The 16,243-nt window shown below is 43.4% G+C and overlaps 1 protein-coding gene across 6 annotated transcripts in view; it reads left to right on the top strand.

The window, feature by feature from the left end:
* Positions 1-16,243, top strand: part of Kcnh1 (potassium voltage-gated channel subfamily H member 1) — a 334,166-nt gene that overhangs the window by 51,917 nt on the left and 266,006 nt on the right. The gene's annotated exons all lie outside the window — the stretch shown is intronic.

Below are 16,243 nucleotides of genomic sequence, written 5' to 3'. Positions count from 1 at the left end.
GGCCCGAGTTCAATCCCTGGTACCAAAAAAAAAAAAAAAAAAAAAAAAAAAGTGGATGTTGATGGTTTCATTTTTAAACAATTTTACAACAATGTTTTTATCACAAGTGTTTGTATTTTCCATGTTTTATTTTTTTATTTCAGTTGAAATAATCGAAATAGCCAACAGGTGTATGAAGAAGTGCTCAAAACCACTAATCATCTGGAGGGAGGCAAATGAAAACCCTAAGATAACACCTCACACCTGTTAAAATGATTATTATCAAGACAGAGGATAACGAGTGTTGGAGCCAGTGTTAGTTTTTAATCGAGTATGTTTAAATTGAAAAATAAAGATGATACATTTATTGTGTCCTGTGTTTAAAAATATGCATGCGATGTGGGGTGACTCAATATATATCATGTGAGAACACTTAGTCGAATCTCTTGGCAGTTTTCAAGAATGTAATACATTGCTATTAACTACAGTTATCATATATTGTAACTATGTTTTGTACAGTCGATCTCTCAAACTTACTCTTCCTCACTAAAAGTTTTCATCCTTTGCCAGCATCTTTTCAGTGTCTCCACCCACATCCCAGCCCCTGCTAACCTCCATTCCATTTTCTACTTCTGGGAGTTCAGTTTTTTTTTTTTTTTTTTGATACCTCATATAAGTGAGCTCATGGAGTATTTGTCTTTTAGTTTATTTTGATGATGTCCTCCCGGCTCATCTATTTTGTTACAACTGACAGAATTTCTTTCTTTTTAAAAGACTGAATAGTATTTCACTGTGTGTATACCACATTTTCTTTATCCACACAGTCATTGCTGGACAGTCATGTTGATTCTGTACCTTGGCTGTTGCGAGTAATTCTGCAATAAACATAGGAATGCAGACTTTTTTGGACAATTGATTTCATTTCCTTTGGAGATAGAGGAACTTCTATGTTGTTTTCCTTAGTGAATATACTAATCTGCATTACCACCAACAGTGCAGGGTCCTTTCCTTTCCCTCCTTTCCTTCCCTCCCTCCTTCCCTCCTTCCCTCCCTCTTCCTTCCTTGGCACTGGTGATTGAACCTAGGGCCTTCTGCTCTCCACCACTGAGCTACATCCTAAGGCTTCGTGTGAAGTTTTGTGTTGAGACCAGCCTCACTGAGTTGCCCGAGTAGCTGGGATTTCAGGCATGTGTCGCCGCACTTAGCTCAGGGCTACCTTTCGTCTCCATTCTCTCCAACACCTATTTCAGGTTTTAGAGTAATATTCTAACAGGTGTGGGGGCTATCTCATTTCAGTAACTTGTATTTCTCTGATGAACAGTGATTCCAAGCATTTCTTCACGTACCTGTCGGTCATTTGTGTGTCTTCTCTTGATCACTGTCTACTTACACCCTTGGCCCATTTAAAACCGATTGCTTTCTTACTATTGAGCTGCTTGACTCCCTTAGGTATTTCAGATATTAACCCTTTATCACACGTATGGTCTCCTGTTCTATAGGTAGTCTTTCATTTTGTGTGTTGTTTCATGGGCTGTGCAGAACACTTCTAGTTTAGTGGCAATGTATATATTAACATGTTTTTAAACAAAATGGGTCATGCCATATTACTTTCCAGTTTGCTTGTCTTTTCCTTACCCGTGCATCAGGTCTGTCTTTCTAAGAGCACGAATCTCTCTCCTCCATGCTCTTTAATGGCTGCATTGTATTCTGCTCTCTCCTGCTGATGAACATTGAGTGTTGCTGACCTTTGGTTATTACAGGTAATGTTTCAGTGAACTTCTGTGTATGTTTACTTTTGGTTTCAATTTAGAATCTTTTCAAACTTTCATGATAGTAGGGAGAAATTTAACAAACATTCATTTTAAAAACGCTGTCTGGAACTTGTAAATATTGACAACTTCTCACTTTAAAATTCTTTTAAAAAAATTAAAATGTGGCAAGTTGGTTAAATTCCTCTTAGAACTCACTCTGAGGCTCAGTCATTATCTTGAAATTGTGTTTCCCCTTTCTATCGATATTTTAATATTACACATTTATCTATAAAAATGTGGTATGATGGGTAATTTTTATGTTTGAACAAATGATGTATATTTTACACACCTTGTGCTTTAAAAGTTTATAAAATTTGAAATTCACAGGAAATTATGAAGCATTACAATGGTACAGTGTCCTGTACCATTCATGTAGCTTTTATCACGTTGATATCTCATGTAACTAGATGTAATGTGGTATCACAACCAAGAAATCGACACGAGTAGAATACTGTTAAACTAAAAATCATACCCAGATCTCATCAGCTTTTACGTGGACTTGTGTGCGTGTCTCATGTGTGTGTGTCAGTTTTCCACACCCCCATCCCTTCCGACCTTCCTTCTGCATGCCAAGCCGTTCACTCCACCACTGAGCAGAGCTCCTAGCCTTGCAGTTTATTTCACCTGTGGATGTGTGTAACCACCATCACAGTCGAGGTACACATCTGTTTGTTGCCACCATGGAACTCCTTGTACACCCCCCTTATAGTCAGACCCTCACCCCATCCCCGTTCCTTAGAAACTGTTGATTTATGCGGCATCTCTGCGATCCTGTTGTTTAGATGGAATGATAGAGAGCGAGCCATTGAAGACTGGCTTTCACTAGTGCAGTTTTGGGACATCCACCCAGGTCATTGCATGTCTCAGTAGCTGGTTTCCTTCTCCACTGTATGGTTATGCATTTGTTAAACCATCCTCCATCACAGGATAATGAGAGTTGTTGCCAATTTTGTTTTTGCTATATAAGGGCACTATGAACATACAGATTTTTGTTTGGGTACATGTTTTCATTTTTCTGGGATAAAGGTCCATGAGTATGATTGCTAGGTTTTGTGTGTTTGTGTGCGTGCAAATGTGTACTTAGTTTCATAAGAATACTGCCAAACTTTTTTCAGTTGTAATCGACCATATCATTTTATATCCCTCCAGTAATCTATAAAAGATTCAGTTTCTCTGTATCCTTTCCAGCATTTGGCATTAGTGTTTTGTTTTTTCCCCTATTCTAATGAGTATGTAGTGATATCTTATTGTGGTCTTTTGTGTGTGTGTGTGTGTGTGTGTGTGTGGTACTGGGGATCGAACCCAGGGTTTTTGCACTGAGCTACATCTCCTAGCCCTTTTTCTTTTTCTTTTTTTAAGACAAATGTCAGACAGGGTCTTGCCGAGTTCCCTGGGCTGGACTCCGACTTGTGACCCTTCTGCCTCCCCCTCCCTGAAGGCTGGGATCGAGGCATAGACCACCACGTCTAGCTTCACTGTAGACTTTATTTGTATTTCAGTAATTGCTAACCATGTTGAACATCTTTTCCAACTTTATTTCTTCTTTGGTGAAATGTCAGTTCCTTTTTTTCTCTGCCCGTGTTTTCACTGGGTTCTTAGATGTTGTAAAAGTGTGTATTGTTTATACTCTTGGCAGCAATGTAGAAGGCCACCCATTTTTCATATACCTATTATCAATCGATGGTGTTAGAAAGTTCTCCCTATCTTGTGGCATATAATATTTCATGTTGGTTGCATTTGATTAATTGTAAGTGAAGCTCAACTTTTAAAATGCCTATTGGGCTTTCAGATTTTTCTTCTGTATATTTTCTGTTATACTCTTTACCCATTTTTTTCTGTTAGTTTATCTTTTTTCGGTGGATTGTTTCTTATTTAGGAATATTCTCTTTTACATATCTGTACAATAAAACTTTTTGCCTAAATATTATTTACATAATGTTATAAATGCTTTCTTTGGGTCAGTGTTTGCCTGGTATATTTTTCCCTGTCTTATAACCTGTGTTTCTCCTAACCTGCATCTCTCTGACTGTTGCTTTTAAGAGCAATATCAGCTAGGCGTGGTGGTACACACCTACAATTCCAAGGTGGGAGGCCAGTGTGAGCCACCCTGCCAGACCAGACTGAAGGAAAATGGACACAAGCACGAGGAAGAACAGCACTGCAGCTCACAGAGCGTGTAACCACTGGGCCTCCCTGTCCTGTGGAAACACAGCATCAATCGCGCAGACCTGGTGCCAGGCCCGCCAGGGGCCCTGTAATGCAGGGACTGGTGTTACGTAGATCGGGAGACCGAGCACAGAGGGAGTAAGTTGATTTTGGTGAGCTGAGCAGCATTCTCCAGGCCCTCTTCTGTGGATGAGAAAGCTGTCATCAGCTGCTGTCGTCAGCTGCTTGTGCATGAGGAGCCTGAGATAGCCAGCATCGTGCGGGTGACTGGAAGGCAGCAGAGACCCGAAGCTGCGACAGAGTTCTTCTGTTGAGTGCAAACATCGTCAGGCTTGCTGTTCACTGCTGCTGCGTGATGACCGCATGGCCTGAGGTGTACAGCAGGAGGTGTTATGTCCCCGAAGAGGCCAAGTCAGAGCCTCAGCCAGCATGGCCAGGGAGAGCTGCCAGGGTTTATGCAAGCCAGAGTGTGGTCCTTTTTCCTGCAAACAGGTCCATTCAGCCTGTGAAACAGATTTCCTCTTCCTCTTGTTTTCTTTTAGAGTGTTGACTCTCTTTGGCTCTTCAGAGTGAGGGAAAAGTGATGATACTCAAGTGGTTCTTCACTACATGGGTTTGTTGCTTTGGCAACAGGAACTTCTACCACCAGTTTTGGGTTTTGAGCTCATTTTGCCTGTCACGACGAGTCTTTCTGAGCATTGAAAACTGTTTAATATGCACAGTGTGGCTGTGCCCACAGGTAGCCACTTGCTACTGTTGGAAGTGTTGTGATGACCGCTTCATGCTGCATTGAACATGAGTTTGGGAAGGGGCTGGACAGGTGGCCTTCCTTTATCTTCCATCCCTGAGAGTTGCTGGTGACTTGTCACTCTGTGTGCACAGGGGAATCACAGGGCTCCACTGGGTCATTTCTCTCTTGTCTGAGGGAAGAGATCTTGGTGGGGCCAGTTTCTGCTTTTTTCCTACGGTGTTTGTTTTGTCTGTGTTCTTATTATAGTTTAGTAAATGTTACGCTTTCTGTCTAGATGTCCCGCAAGGGCCTCATGCACTCATAGGCGGGGCTTTTGGAAGATGATTAGATTATGGGGCCTTATAGCTGACCTGCTATTAGGAGCTGGGGTCACTGAAGGTGTGGCCTGGAAGGTTTGTCGTCGTCTCTGGTTCCTCCCTCGTTCTCGGCTTCCTGTCCCCTGTGTAGTGAGCAGTCTCCTCCACCATGCCAACTCAGAGCCGGCCAATTATAGACTTAGCCATGAACCAAAATAATCATCTCCTCCTTGAAGTTGTGAGCGCCGGGTATTGTGTCCCAGAGGTGAGAAAGTGACTAAGATAGTGGACTTTTCTGACTTGTGTCAGGATAGGAAGAATTCAGATGTTCTATTATGCCAGGAGTCAACTCTGCACTTGATTTTGGTGAAATCAGCTCTAAGAATTTTCTGCAGTTTTTTTCTTTTTCTTTTTCTCCTTAGACGTAGCATGATGTGGTAGGCAGAAAAAGAGATTGGAAGTCAGACTGACCCAAATCCTCCTCCAAAACTCCACTACATTCTAGCTGTGTGAATTTGTAAAAGTCACTTAGCTTCACTAATCATTCTTCATCCTCCTGAAATAAGGGCAGTGTTCCTTACCTAAAAACTGTTGAGAATTTGTGGTGCTTTACAAGCCAGTCTGATGTAATTACTTCCTGCTTAAAAACCCTTTAATGTTGTCTTGTTGCATCTTTGGATAAATTTAAACTTCACACGGTGACGACAATGCTGAAGTCACTCCAGCTCCTCTAGCAGCATGCCCCCTCCTTGCCACCCCCAGTATCAACCATGTGATGTTCATACTTGTTACACATCTTTTGGCCCTGGCCCTTGGAACATGGTCCCTCTGAGCCCGGGCCACTGTGCTCAACTGTTAGCATTTTTTGCAGCTGCTCCTGTCCACTCCAGGCCAGTTAGTGCTCTCTCAAAATCTCTTCTCGCCAAGTGCACCTTCCTCTAAACACTCATGACACCAGGCACACTTTGCTTCACATCTGCCTTCCCCAGTAGATGCAAGCAGGGCTGATGTCTCCTGTTTCCTCTTCTTGCTATTGAACACAACCAGCATTGAACACTAGCAGATAGCAAGTTCTTAGTAAATTTTAAATAAATGAAGGAAGAAAGGAAGCAAAGCTTAGCTCAGAGCTTGCCCTTAGTAGGTCCTCAGCATGTGTTGGTTCCCTTTCACATTGAGCTCTCTTCCTCTTGTATCAGTTGTCTTTCTTGATCACAGTAATGGAAAATGATTTGTAAATGACTTGATAATGATGGCAACATTTCTGTGATGCACCCATACCTCTAATTAATAATTTTAAATTTTAAAAAACAGATCATTTAAAAACCAAAAGCCGAAAGAACGCAGCTGAAATGCTTCTCAGCAAAATAGGAGGAAACCGAGATTGTTGCTCAGCTTTTTCAGTCAGAGGCTTTATTTGTGAAGGGATCACATGGGTTGGTGTTCAGCTGTAGCGAAGTCTGTTTAATACTTTGCATTGCTTCCCACTGCCTTTATTGCTTCTATTAGAGAACAGATGCACTATGGAAGGAGTCCTAAGAATAGCACCTGCCTGGTTTATGGAAAGGGTTATTTATGACAGAAATTAAGCATCTGTTTAGCTTGTGATGTCCAAAGCCCCAAATCAGGCTTTGTTTGGTGACTACAGCCCCACCCAGCCTTGGTAACATGCGCCTCTTCCCTTTTCTTTAAGTATGTGGATTTGGTTTGTCCTGACTTTGTAGTCATAAAAACCCAAGTCAGTTTTGGATTGCGAAGCTTTTTGAAGCTGTACTGAGGAAGTGGAAAGAAAGAATCATACAAAGGCCAGAGTGGGTGTGTTTGGAGTAAAGGGTTTGGAGAACCCAGATTCATGTTCACTCACGGAGGATATCTGGGATGGTCATGTCTTCAGATGATCAGTGGAAGTCAGTTTGGTGGGCACGGTGGTGAATAGCAGGAGTTCCGTTCAAAGAGGAAGTTCTTAGCCCAGGTGCATGCCTGTAATCCCAGCACTCTGGGAGGCTAAGATGGGAGGATCACAGATTTGAGCCCAGCCTAGGGAATTTAGCAAGACTTTGTCTCAGAAAAATAAGAGAAAGAAAAAAAAAAAAGGAAGAAAAGGGCTGCAGATGTAGATCAGTGTGAAGGCCTGGGTTCAGTCCTCAGTAGTGTGGAAAAACAGAGCCCAGGAGAATGTTCTTTGTCTCCAGTGCTTCTGCTTCTCCTCCTGGGAGAGGGTGATGAGAGGGTGTAGTGAATTGACCAGGTCTGTAGGCTTCCAAAGCCCACAGCATTGTCCAGTGTGACTGTCCAGTCCAGGTTTGGGCTTTTCCTTTCGGAGTCCTGCAGTGGCCACAGAGCAGGTCTTTTGCCTGCAGACTTGGCCCTTCTAGTCCTTTCTCCACTGCTGCCCAGTTAGTGTCACCAAGAGTACTTCAGTTATAAACTTTTTTACTTAAATTGTTACCCATGCACCAAGGCTACATCAAGTCCTGCTCCCTCGATTCAGCTTCATTCCCCAATATTGCCTTCTCTGGTTCCCTGACAACACAGCAAAACCCCAACACACCCCATCCCTCAGCCCCCAAGCCCCTTCCTCGGTGAGGTCCTGAACCTCCTGCTTTTAGAGTCTGAGCCGTGGCGTGGCTGCTTGCTAGAAAGGCCCTGTGTGGGTTTTGTCTGTCTGGTGGCTCATCCTTCTATCACTTGGTATCTGAGCATCTTCTAACACCAGAGTCATTGGTTGTCTTTTTCCTTCAATTGTTAAAGAACCTTTGGGCTTATTTTTCAAGTGAAGAAACTAGAGTATGGAGACCTTGTCTTGCTCAGAGTTGGTCAGTAAAACAAAGTCAGAGTTCTGGGCTTCGACTTTACCAGATTGGGCCTGATGAAGCTGCGTTTTGATCAGCTTGTGTTTGCAGCTCTGTGTTCCCCCAACCATCGCTTCTTTCTTCTGACATCCTGCTTGCCTTCCACCCGTCTGTCACATTTACACGATACACACCCATATTCACATTTTTTTAATCTACTTTTTTGTTTTCTGTTGTGTGTGTTTCATCCACTAGGGGCCTAATTTGAGAGAAGTGCCTACATTTACTGAAGCTAGTTCAGGATATTTCTGTGGTGCAGAACAGCACAAAGTTTAGATCTTTGCTTCCCAGTATGCTTACCACTGGTCATGTGTGGCTCTTGAGCAATTGAGATGTGGCTTGTCTGACTCAAGAGGTATAGTAGGTATGATGTACATGTCAAGTTTCAAACTTAGCATGAAAGAATGTAAAAGTATCTTACTATTTATGCTGAGGACCTGTAAATATTATTTTGCATATACTGTACTGGGTATCTCATTGCTTTCTTCATTGCTGAGACAAAATCTCCAACACCCAGAATTAGCAGAGGTTTATTTCAGCCCACAGTTTATAGAGGTTTCAATCTATAACCTGCTGGCTCCAGGGCAGGGCAGCACGGCAGAGAGGCATTGCAGAGGAGAAAACCGTTCATGGTGTGGCAGGCAGAAGGCAGCAAGCAGCCTCAACTAAGATATATAAAGGGCTTATTAGTACAGAGTGGGGCGTACAGTAAGCACTCAGTAAATGTCTCACTCCTGGGGAAGAACATTTAGAATATGAACCTAAAAGATACAACATTTCCTCTCTTGTCTAAATTATGCTTATTATAGTGTTTTAAGTTGTTTTAATTAAAGTAATTATAGGAATTGCAATTTTTTTGGTACCAAAGATCAAAAGGAATCACAATTTAGACTTTGAAGAGATATCTACATTCCCGCGTTTGTTGCAGCCCTATTTACAATAGTTGAAATATGGAAGCAACTGAAATGTCCACTGATGAATGAATGGATAAAGAAAGTGCTTTTGCACAGTTACACATATAGTACAATATTAAGGGAGAGTCAGATCCTGCCTTTTGCAACAGTGTAGATGAACTTGAAAGGACATTATGCTATGTGAAATAAGTCAGAGAAGGACAATACATGATAGCACTTTGAAGAGGATCTAAAATAGCCAAACTCAGAAGAACAGAATAGATAGGTGGTTGGTAGGGGCAATCAAAGTGTGCAGTTTGTTATAACAAGAATAAATCCTAGAGATCCTCCGCACAAGGTAGTGTCTACAGTTAATGATAGTAGATCGTACACGTAGACATTTCAGAGCCCATGGTGCATTGGATAGAGTTGTCGAGGTGCTGAGCGGAGAGTAGTGAGTGGGGGCTGACATGTTTACGTGTTGATTAAGGTGGCAGAGCTTCCTGATGCGTTGGTTCTGCAGTTTTCTTGAAGGGTGAGCTGAGCTGTACATCTTTGTGGTACCAGACCAGAGAGAGTGGCATTAGGAATGCTGAGCAAGGAGGGGCCAGGGATTTAGCTCAGTGGTTTTGCCGCCTGCTGCACAAGCACAAGGACCCGAGTTCAATCCCCAGTACCAAAAAAAAAAAAAAAAAAAAAAAATGCTGAGGAAGGAAAGTTTTAAGAAGGAAAAATTTAAAATCAATCTATAAATTGCTGCTGAGAGGGAGAGTCAGATCAGTTTAGAGGGGGCCAATGGATTTAGCAACATTAGCTGGTGACCTTGACAATAGCTATTTTGTTAAAGGAGTGGAGGCAGTGATCAGATTTAGGGGTGAGGGAGGTAATTTGAGGGAGGAAAGTGAAGCCATTGTTTTTAGACTTTCAGAATGGTCTGACTAATAAAGGAAACAGCAAAGAAGCTGTAGCAAGAAAAGGGAGTTGTTTTAGGTCTCATGATGCTGAAGGAATGAGCAGAGGGGCTGAAGGGAAGAGAAGAGAGGGCATCACAGGCAGAGGAGGTGGGAGGAGGATGAAGCAGGAGGGCACAGGAAGTGTTGGCTGTTGACAGAAGACACTTTCTGTATTGAAGCAAGATGTGCTAGGCGGTGGGATGGAGACCGATTTGTAGATCTGTGACCACTGGAAGATGCAGGAGTTTCATTGTGGTTCTTTTGTCTTTAGTGTTTTATAAGGCAAATCATGAACTAAAATGATGGGAGCAGAAAGCAAGGCTTCAAAGCTGAGAGCAATTCATTATGGTCTCATCCACCGCAACCAAAATGACTCTGCATGGTAATCCACTTGATTTAGAAGGGTTCAGAGCAAGCACGGATTGTCCTGCTTCTTTCTTAGGCTCAGCATGGTTGGGGTTGGGAGGTACTTTTTTTTTTTTTTGTGGTACTGGGGATCAAACTCGGTCCTTGCGCTTGTGAGGCAGGTGGCGGAACTACTGAGCTAAGTTCCCGCCCCTGGAGTGGGTTCTCCTAAGGAAGACAGGCTCCGGCCGGTGTGCCTGGTTCAGGACTTAAATTGAGAAGCCCTGGAGAAGCTGCAGTAGGAGGCGGTGCTTCTGACCAGCAGCTATTTGAGACAACAGGGTGGCAGGTTGCATCATCCATGGGTTCTGTGGATGAGCTGTTGTCTACAGGGAACTGGTGTACAGATGCTCCTCCTCTAAAAACACCAGTCTAACTACTGTTCGGACTTAGGACCGGCTGCTCAGGCTTGTGAGCCATCTTTTTTTTGGTACAGTTCAGTACATCTTGTTTATAGAGTCTGCTTGTCTTTTGGTATAGTACACCTTGTCTATAGAGCACTGTAATTTTTGCTGATTGTACTGTATAGTACCTTAGTTTTATATTATACATTACAGTACTGCATGGAAGAGTTATGCAAATAAAAGCAAAGTCAAATTGGGGTTTCCTTTGACTGTTTGTTTTTAGTATTGTAATGTATGTACTATGTACTGTTCCTCTTTAGTGATCCAACTCATTTAACAACCTCATTGCAGGAGTGGAATCAGCCATTAAATGAGGAATGTCTGCACAAGAAGAAAAGCATTAAATTGGGAAACAGGATATGGGTTTAAAGTCCTATGTGTAATCCAGTGTGGCTGTGGGCAAATAATCAACTCCTGAGGCTATTTTCCCCGATCTGTAAAGCAGGCAAACCCTGTTTGGTCTCCTGTGACACATGTTTTTGTTTTTTTTTTTGGAACTGGGGATTGAACTTGGGTCCTTGAGCTTGCACAGCAGGTGGTGAAACCACTGAGCTAAATCCTCGGCCCCCCTGTGACAAATGTTAACGTACCATGAGAGGGAGCCCTCAGTGGGCTTGGCCTCGACTGGCAGCCTTGCTTCCACCACCAGCTCTCTGCTTACTCACCATGCATGGTTCAGCGTGAGTCACTTTGCCTCCGTTTGCCCATGTGTAGAACTCCCTCACAGAATGAGTCTAAGGATTAAAAATGCAATAAATCGAGGACTTGGGAAGTAAGTGTACTAGAGGTGATAGATCAGTCAGATTTTCCCATTCTTCATTGAGGAAAAACCCCAAGCCTATTTCTTCCACAATCAGTGCTCGAGATGCCCATTCTTGGCTTCATCAATGGAGGCCTATAGTGAGCACTTGCTGTGGGCAGCGGGAGAGACTGAAGTGGTGATGTCATACTGGAAGCGCCATCATGCCTGTGGGGCTCCCAGTCTGGTTAGGGTGACAGGACGACAGATAGCAGCCTGTTCCTAGGAAGTGCCTCCTGCAGGGCTGTTAGCTCCCTGCCTCTGGAAGCTTCCGTTTCCAAGACTGACCAAAGGAAGACACTAGAAGCTCGTGCACATCCCGGTAAGGGTAGAAAGGGGCGCAGGAGAGCGCAGAGCCGTGGTGGCCAGCCCACTCTCTGCAAGCACCCGTCCCACCCCACCGTGGGACAAGTTCGATGCTCTGCACAGCTCCGGAGGCCTCACTGAGCGTCTCACACAGGGCGCACACTTGGGCCAGTCCACTTCACTTCTCTAGTACCAGTGTCTGTCACGTCGCTTCCTCACCGCCGGACCAAAGCATTGTCACCCACAGCTTAGAGGAGGAGAGGTTTATTTTGGATCACGGTTTCAGTGTGATTAGCTGGCTCAAAGGCAGAAAGGGGATGGCAGAGGGGCACGGTGGAGGAAAAGGTATCCAACCCGTGGCGGCCAGGAAGCAGACAAAGGAGGGGCTGGGGTAGGAAGACACCTTCGCACCTCATGGCCCAGTGACCAGGTAGCCAGGCCCTGCCTCCTGGGAACATGCCAGCTACAGTGCCCAGGGTCACTTTCCAGAGCCACCTGGTAACAGACAGGAGAGGAACACAGAACACATGCTTTTAACTGGGTGCCTCCATCAGTCCCTCTGTGAACACTAGCAGCAAGGGGAGTCTGAGGTCAGCCTGGCAAATTCGGAAGACAGGCAGACACTGTTGGCGCAGCCCCCGCTCAGGCAAGGCCGCCCAGTGTGAGGAAGGCAGCAGTAAGACCCAAGTAGGGGTTTTGAACTGTCACAGGAATAGCCATTTTTGTCTGAAAGGGCATTTCCTCCTGAAGGTTTGTCACCAAGAAGTGGGGTGCTCCAGGAGACTTTGGTTTGCAGTCAGCAGGTGGTTGCTTGCTGGTGGATTCTTTTGATGTTTTGCTAAATAGTCTTATCACCCAGATTATGTCTTGCAACAAACAATCCCTAAAAATTCATCTCCCTCACCTTTCCCCTCACTGAATGCACAGGATCCTTCTTCCCATTCACAATTCATTGATATTAAGTTGGTCTTTAGAGATTAAACTACTTATTTTGAGATAAGTAAATACTCAGAGTATAAGAGTGATACAAAGTGATTTCATGTGCTCACTTCCTATCCTTACCCCCCTTAAGCCCTAGCAACCACTCACTTGTTCTTATACCATAATTTCATCATATCAAGAATTTATGCAAATGCAAAGTGTGTGGTCTTGGGGCTGGTTTTTCCATCTTTGGAGATCATCCAGGTTGCTGGGTGTATGCGTAGTGTGTAGCATTTTGTTACTGAGCAGTGTTCTGTAGTATAGAACTGTCGATCCTCTAAAGGATATTTGAGCTGTTTCCAGTTTTTTTTCTGTTATGAATAAAACTGCTCTATTCAGGTGCAGGTTTTACATGAACATGTTTTCATTTTTTCTGGAATAAATGCCTAGGAGCATAATTGCTGGGTCACATGGTGACTGCACATTTATATAATAAACTGCCAAACTCTTGTAGAATGGGTGTACCATTTTACCTTCCTACCAGCAACACACGAGTGATCTAGTTTATTGCCTTTCTCAACAGCTTTTCCTATGGTCACTATTATCTCTTACTGTAACTGGTCTGATAGGTGTTAAACTCACTATGATTTTAATTTGTTTTTCCATAAAGGCAAGTGACGTTTAACATTTTTTTCATGTGTTGTCATCTGAATATTAGGTGAGAGGTTTGTTTTTGCCTTTTATTCATTTTCTATTTGGATTTTTCTTTTTTATTGTTGAGTTTGGAGATTAGATAGTGTAGATTCTGCACACTATTTCTTTGTTGGATAGGGGGTTTGCAAATATTTTCTCCCATTCAGTCTGTTGTTTTATGCTCTTAGACTCTTGCAGAGCAGAGGTTTTAAATTCTTTTTTTAAATTTAAATATATATATTTATTGGTACATTTTAGGTATACAATACATTTACATTTATCATTGGGTGTTTGTACCAGAACATGATGCATCTTAGTTTTTATTTTTTCCCCCATTACCTGTGCACCCTTCACCCTCTCCATCCTTCCCTGTTTACACAGAGTTTGATTCCATTTTTTTTTTCTCATAATTTTTTTCTTTCCTTTCTTCCCTTTCCCCTTTCCCTTCCACCATCCCCAAACCCTTGGACCTTTTCTTATTTCAAATTGTCAATTATTCATTTTAATCATTTTCATCCTTATTTATATTTTCAATTTCTCACACTAGAGAAACTATTTGGTATTTACACATGTGTGTCCTATTTATTTCACTGAAGAGGATGGCCTCAATATGCATCCATTTAGCTATAAATGTCTCTAGTTTCTCATTCTTTATGGCTGAGTAGAACTCCATTTTATAAAAAAACACATCTTCTTTATCCAGGTTCCAGTTGATGGTCACTTGGGCTGTTTCCAAGCTTTAGCTATTACAAACTGTGACGCTATGAACATGGGTGCACATATATCACTGTGGTATGATTCTTTTAATTCTTTGGGGAAGATACCCAGCTGGGGAATAGCTGGGTCAAATGGGACCTCTAGTCCTAGCTCTTTGAGGTATCTCCATACTGATTTCCACAGTGGTTGCACCAGTCTGCACCACCAGCAATGGAGAAGGGTTCCTTTCTCTCCACACTCCCGCCAGCATTTGTTCTTGGTTCATTTCCTGATAGCCACCATTCTTTCTGGGGTGAGGTGGAATCTCAGTGTTGTTTTCATCTGCATCTCTAGGATGACCAGTGATGTAGAACATTTTTTCCTATATTTACTTACTGTTTTTACTTCTTTGTCTGAGAAATGTCTGTTCATTTCGGATGCCCACTTTTGAATTGGGTCTTTGAATTTGGGAGGTCTGATTTTTTTCAGTTCTTTATATATTCTTGATAGTAAGAGGTTTTAAATTCTGATGAAGTTTGTTTTTCTTTGTGGACTGTGCTTTTGGCATCAAGTCCAAGAACACTTTGCCTAGCTCTAGATCCTGAATTTAGACTCATATTTCTTTTGCTAAAAATTTTTAGGGTTACGTTTTCCATTTAGTGTATTTACAAAGGGGCCATAATTTGCACGTCTTGCTGCCAGGCAGCTTGAGTCACCAGTGGGGCATGCATGACACGCCCATCGGGCAGCCTGTGCCACCGATGGAGGAGTGGGACAGTCATGCATGGCTCCTGGTGGTTCAGGCTGGCGGGAATGTGTGAAATCTGCAACGCATTTTGAGTTAATTGTTGGATGAAGTGTGAGACTTAGGTGGAGCTTTGTTTTTTGGCCTAGGAACGTCCATGTGCTCCAGCACCATTTGCTTAAAACAACTACCTTTCCTGGGCCGGGGATTTAGCTCAGTGGCACTGAGCCTGCCTCGTAAGCACAAGGTCTTGAGTTCAATTCCTGGTACCAAAAAACAAAACAAAATAAAAAACAACTACCTTTCATCTAAAAAGTTGCTTTCCCACTACTGTCAAAAATCATATAGACATAGTTGTGTGAGTCTGTTTCTGGGTTTGTTATGTTCCGTTTACCTACGTGTCTGTTCTTCGGTCAATACCACATCGCCTTTATGATAGCCATGAATTGTCTTCACATCAGGCACACTGATCCTTCCCACTTTCCTCTTTATTTTTAAAAAATTTATAAAGAGAAGAAAAGTTCATATTGGTTTGCTGGTCTGGAGGTTTCTGTTCAAGGTCTAATGGCCCCCTGCCTTCCGGCCTCTGGACAGAGCAAGCCATCATGGCAAGAGTGTGGGGCAGAGCAGACTGCTCGCCTCATGAGCCCGGAGGGAGGTGAGGAGAGGAGACGGGTGGTGCCCCACAGCCCCTTTTGTGACCTCTACAAGGGCCTACCGGGTTCTAGTAGAACCGCCTAGGGACCAGCGGACAACCATGGCTCATCCAATCGTAGCAGTGCTGCGGGCTGCATTCCCTTATTACCACGGCTTCTTATTGCAGGTGGAATTTCATCTGACATTCATGAATTCCTTGGCTTCCGCCCTTTCCCACTATTTCCTAAACTTCTTCCCTTTGTCTCCTTTACCTTCTGCAAGGACCTTTGCAGTCTATCCCTCCTTGCCTCTTAGAGACCCTCTCAGTCTCGGCTTCCCTGTGAAGTACTGTTCCTCTCTCCCCTGTTGCCTTAAACCCAGAGGCACATTTCCCATCTTCAGGGCAGGGAGCCAGGAGCCGGAGGAGTCTTACTGGGCTGGGCCCGAGCTCTGAGGGCTGAGGAGTCTTACTGGGCTGGGCCCAAGCTCTGAGGGCTGTGCTCCTTCCCGGAGGCCCTGGAGAGAATGGGTTTTCTTGCCTTCTCCACCCTCTACAGACCAGCTGTGTTTTCGGGCTCTGTCCTCCCTTCTCTGTCCCCAAAGCTAGGAACTGTGGGCTGAGTATTTCTCACACCAGATTGCTCAGGCTGTCCTTTGCTCCCTCACACATGTTTCTGTTTAAAAATACTCATTTTTCTTAGTATAGTGTGTGTTTACATAACGAATACCTTCACATCTCAGCCCAGTTTGCTTCCCCTCCTCTTCATCCCTAGATCCCCTTCCCATCTGCAAAAGGGTCTACTTTTTACTTTGCTCTTTAAATTATTTATATTTCAGGTTTCTCATAAAGAAACTATGTGATATTTAAGCTTGTATGTCTGATTTATTTCACTTGACATTATAGCCTCGGGGTCATCCATTTCCCTATGAATGATTCAAA

Source organism: Heterocephalus glaber, unplaced genomic scaffold (assembly GCF_053883595.1).
Source record: "Heterocephalus glaber isolate CG9 unplaced genomic scaffold, H.glaber_assembly_v1.0 deba00001600, whole genome shotgun sequence".
Lineage (NCBI taxonomy): Eukaryota > Metazoa > Chordata > Mammalia > Rodentia > Bathyergidae > Heterocephalus > Heterocephalus glaber.
Note: the sequence above shows the minus strand (reverse complement) of the source record. Positions and strands in the feature narration are given on the sequence as shown.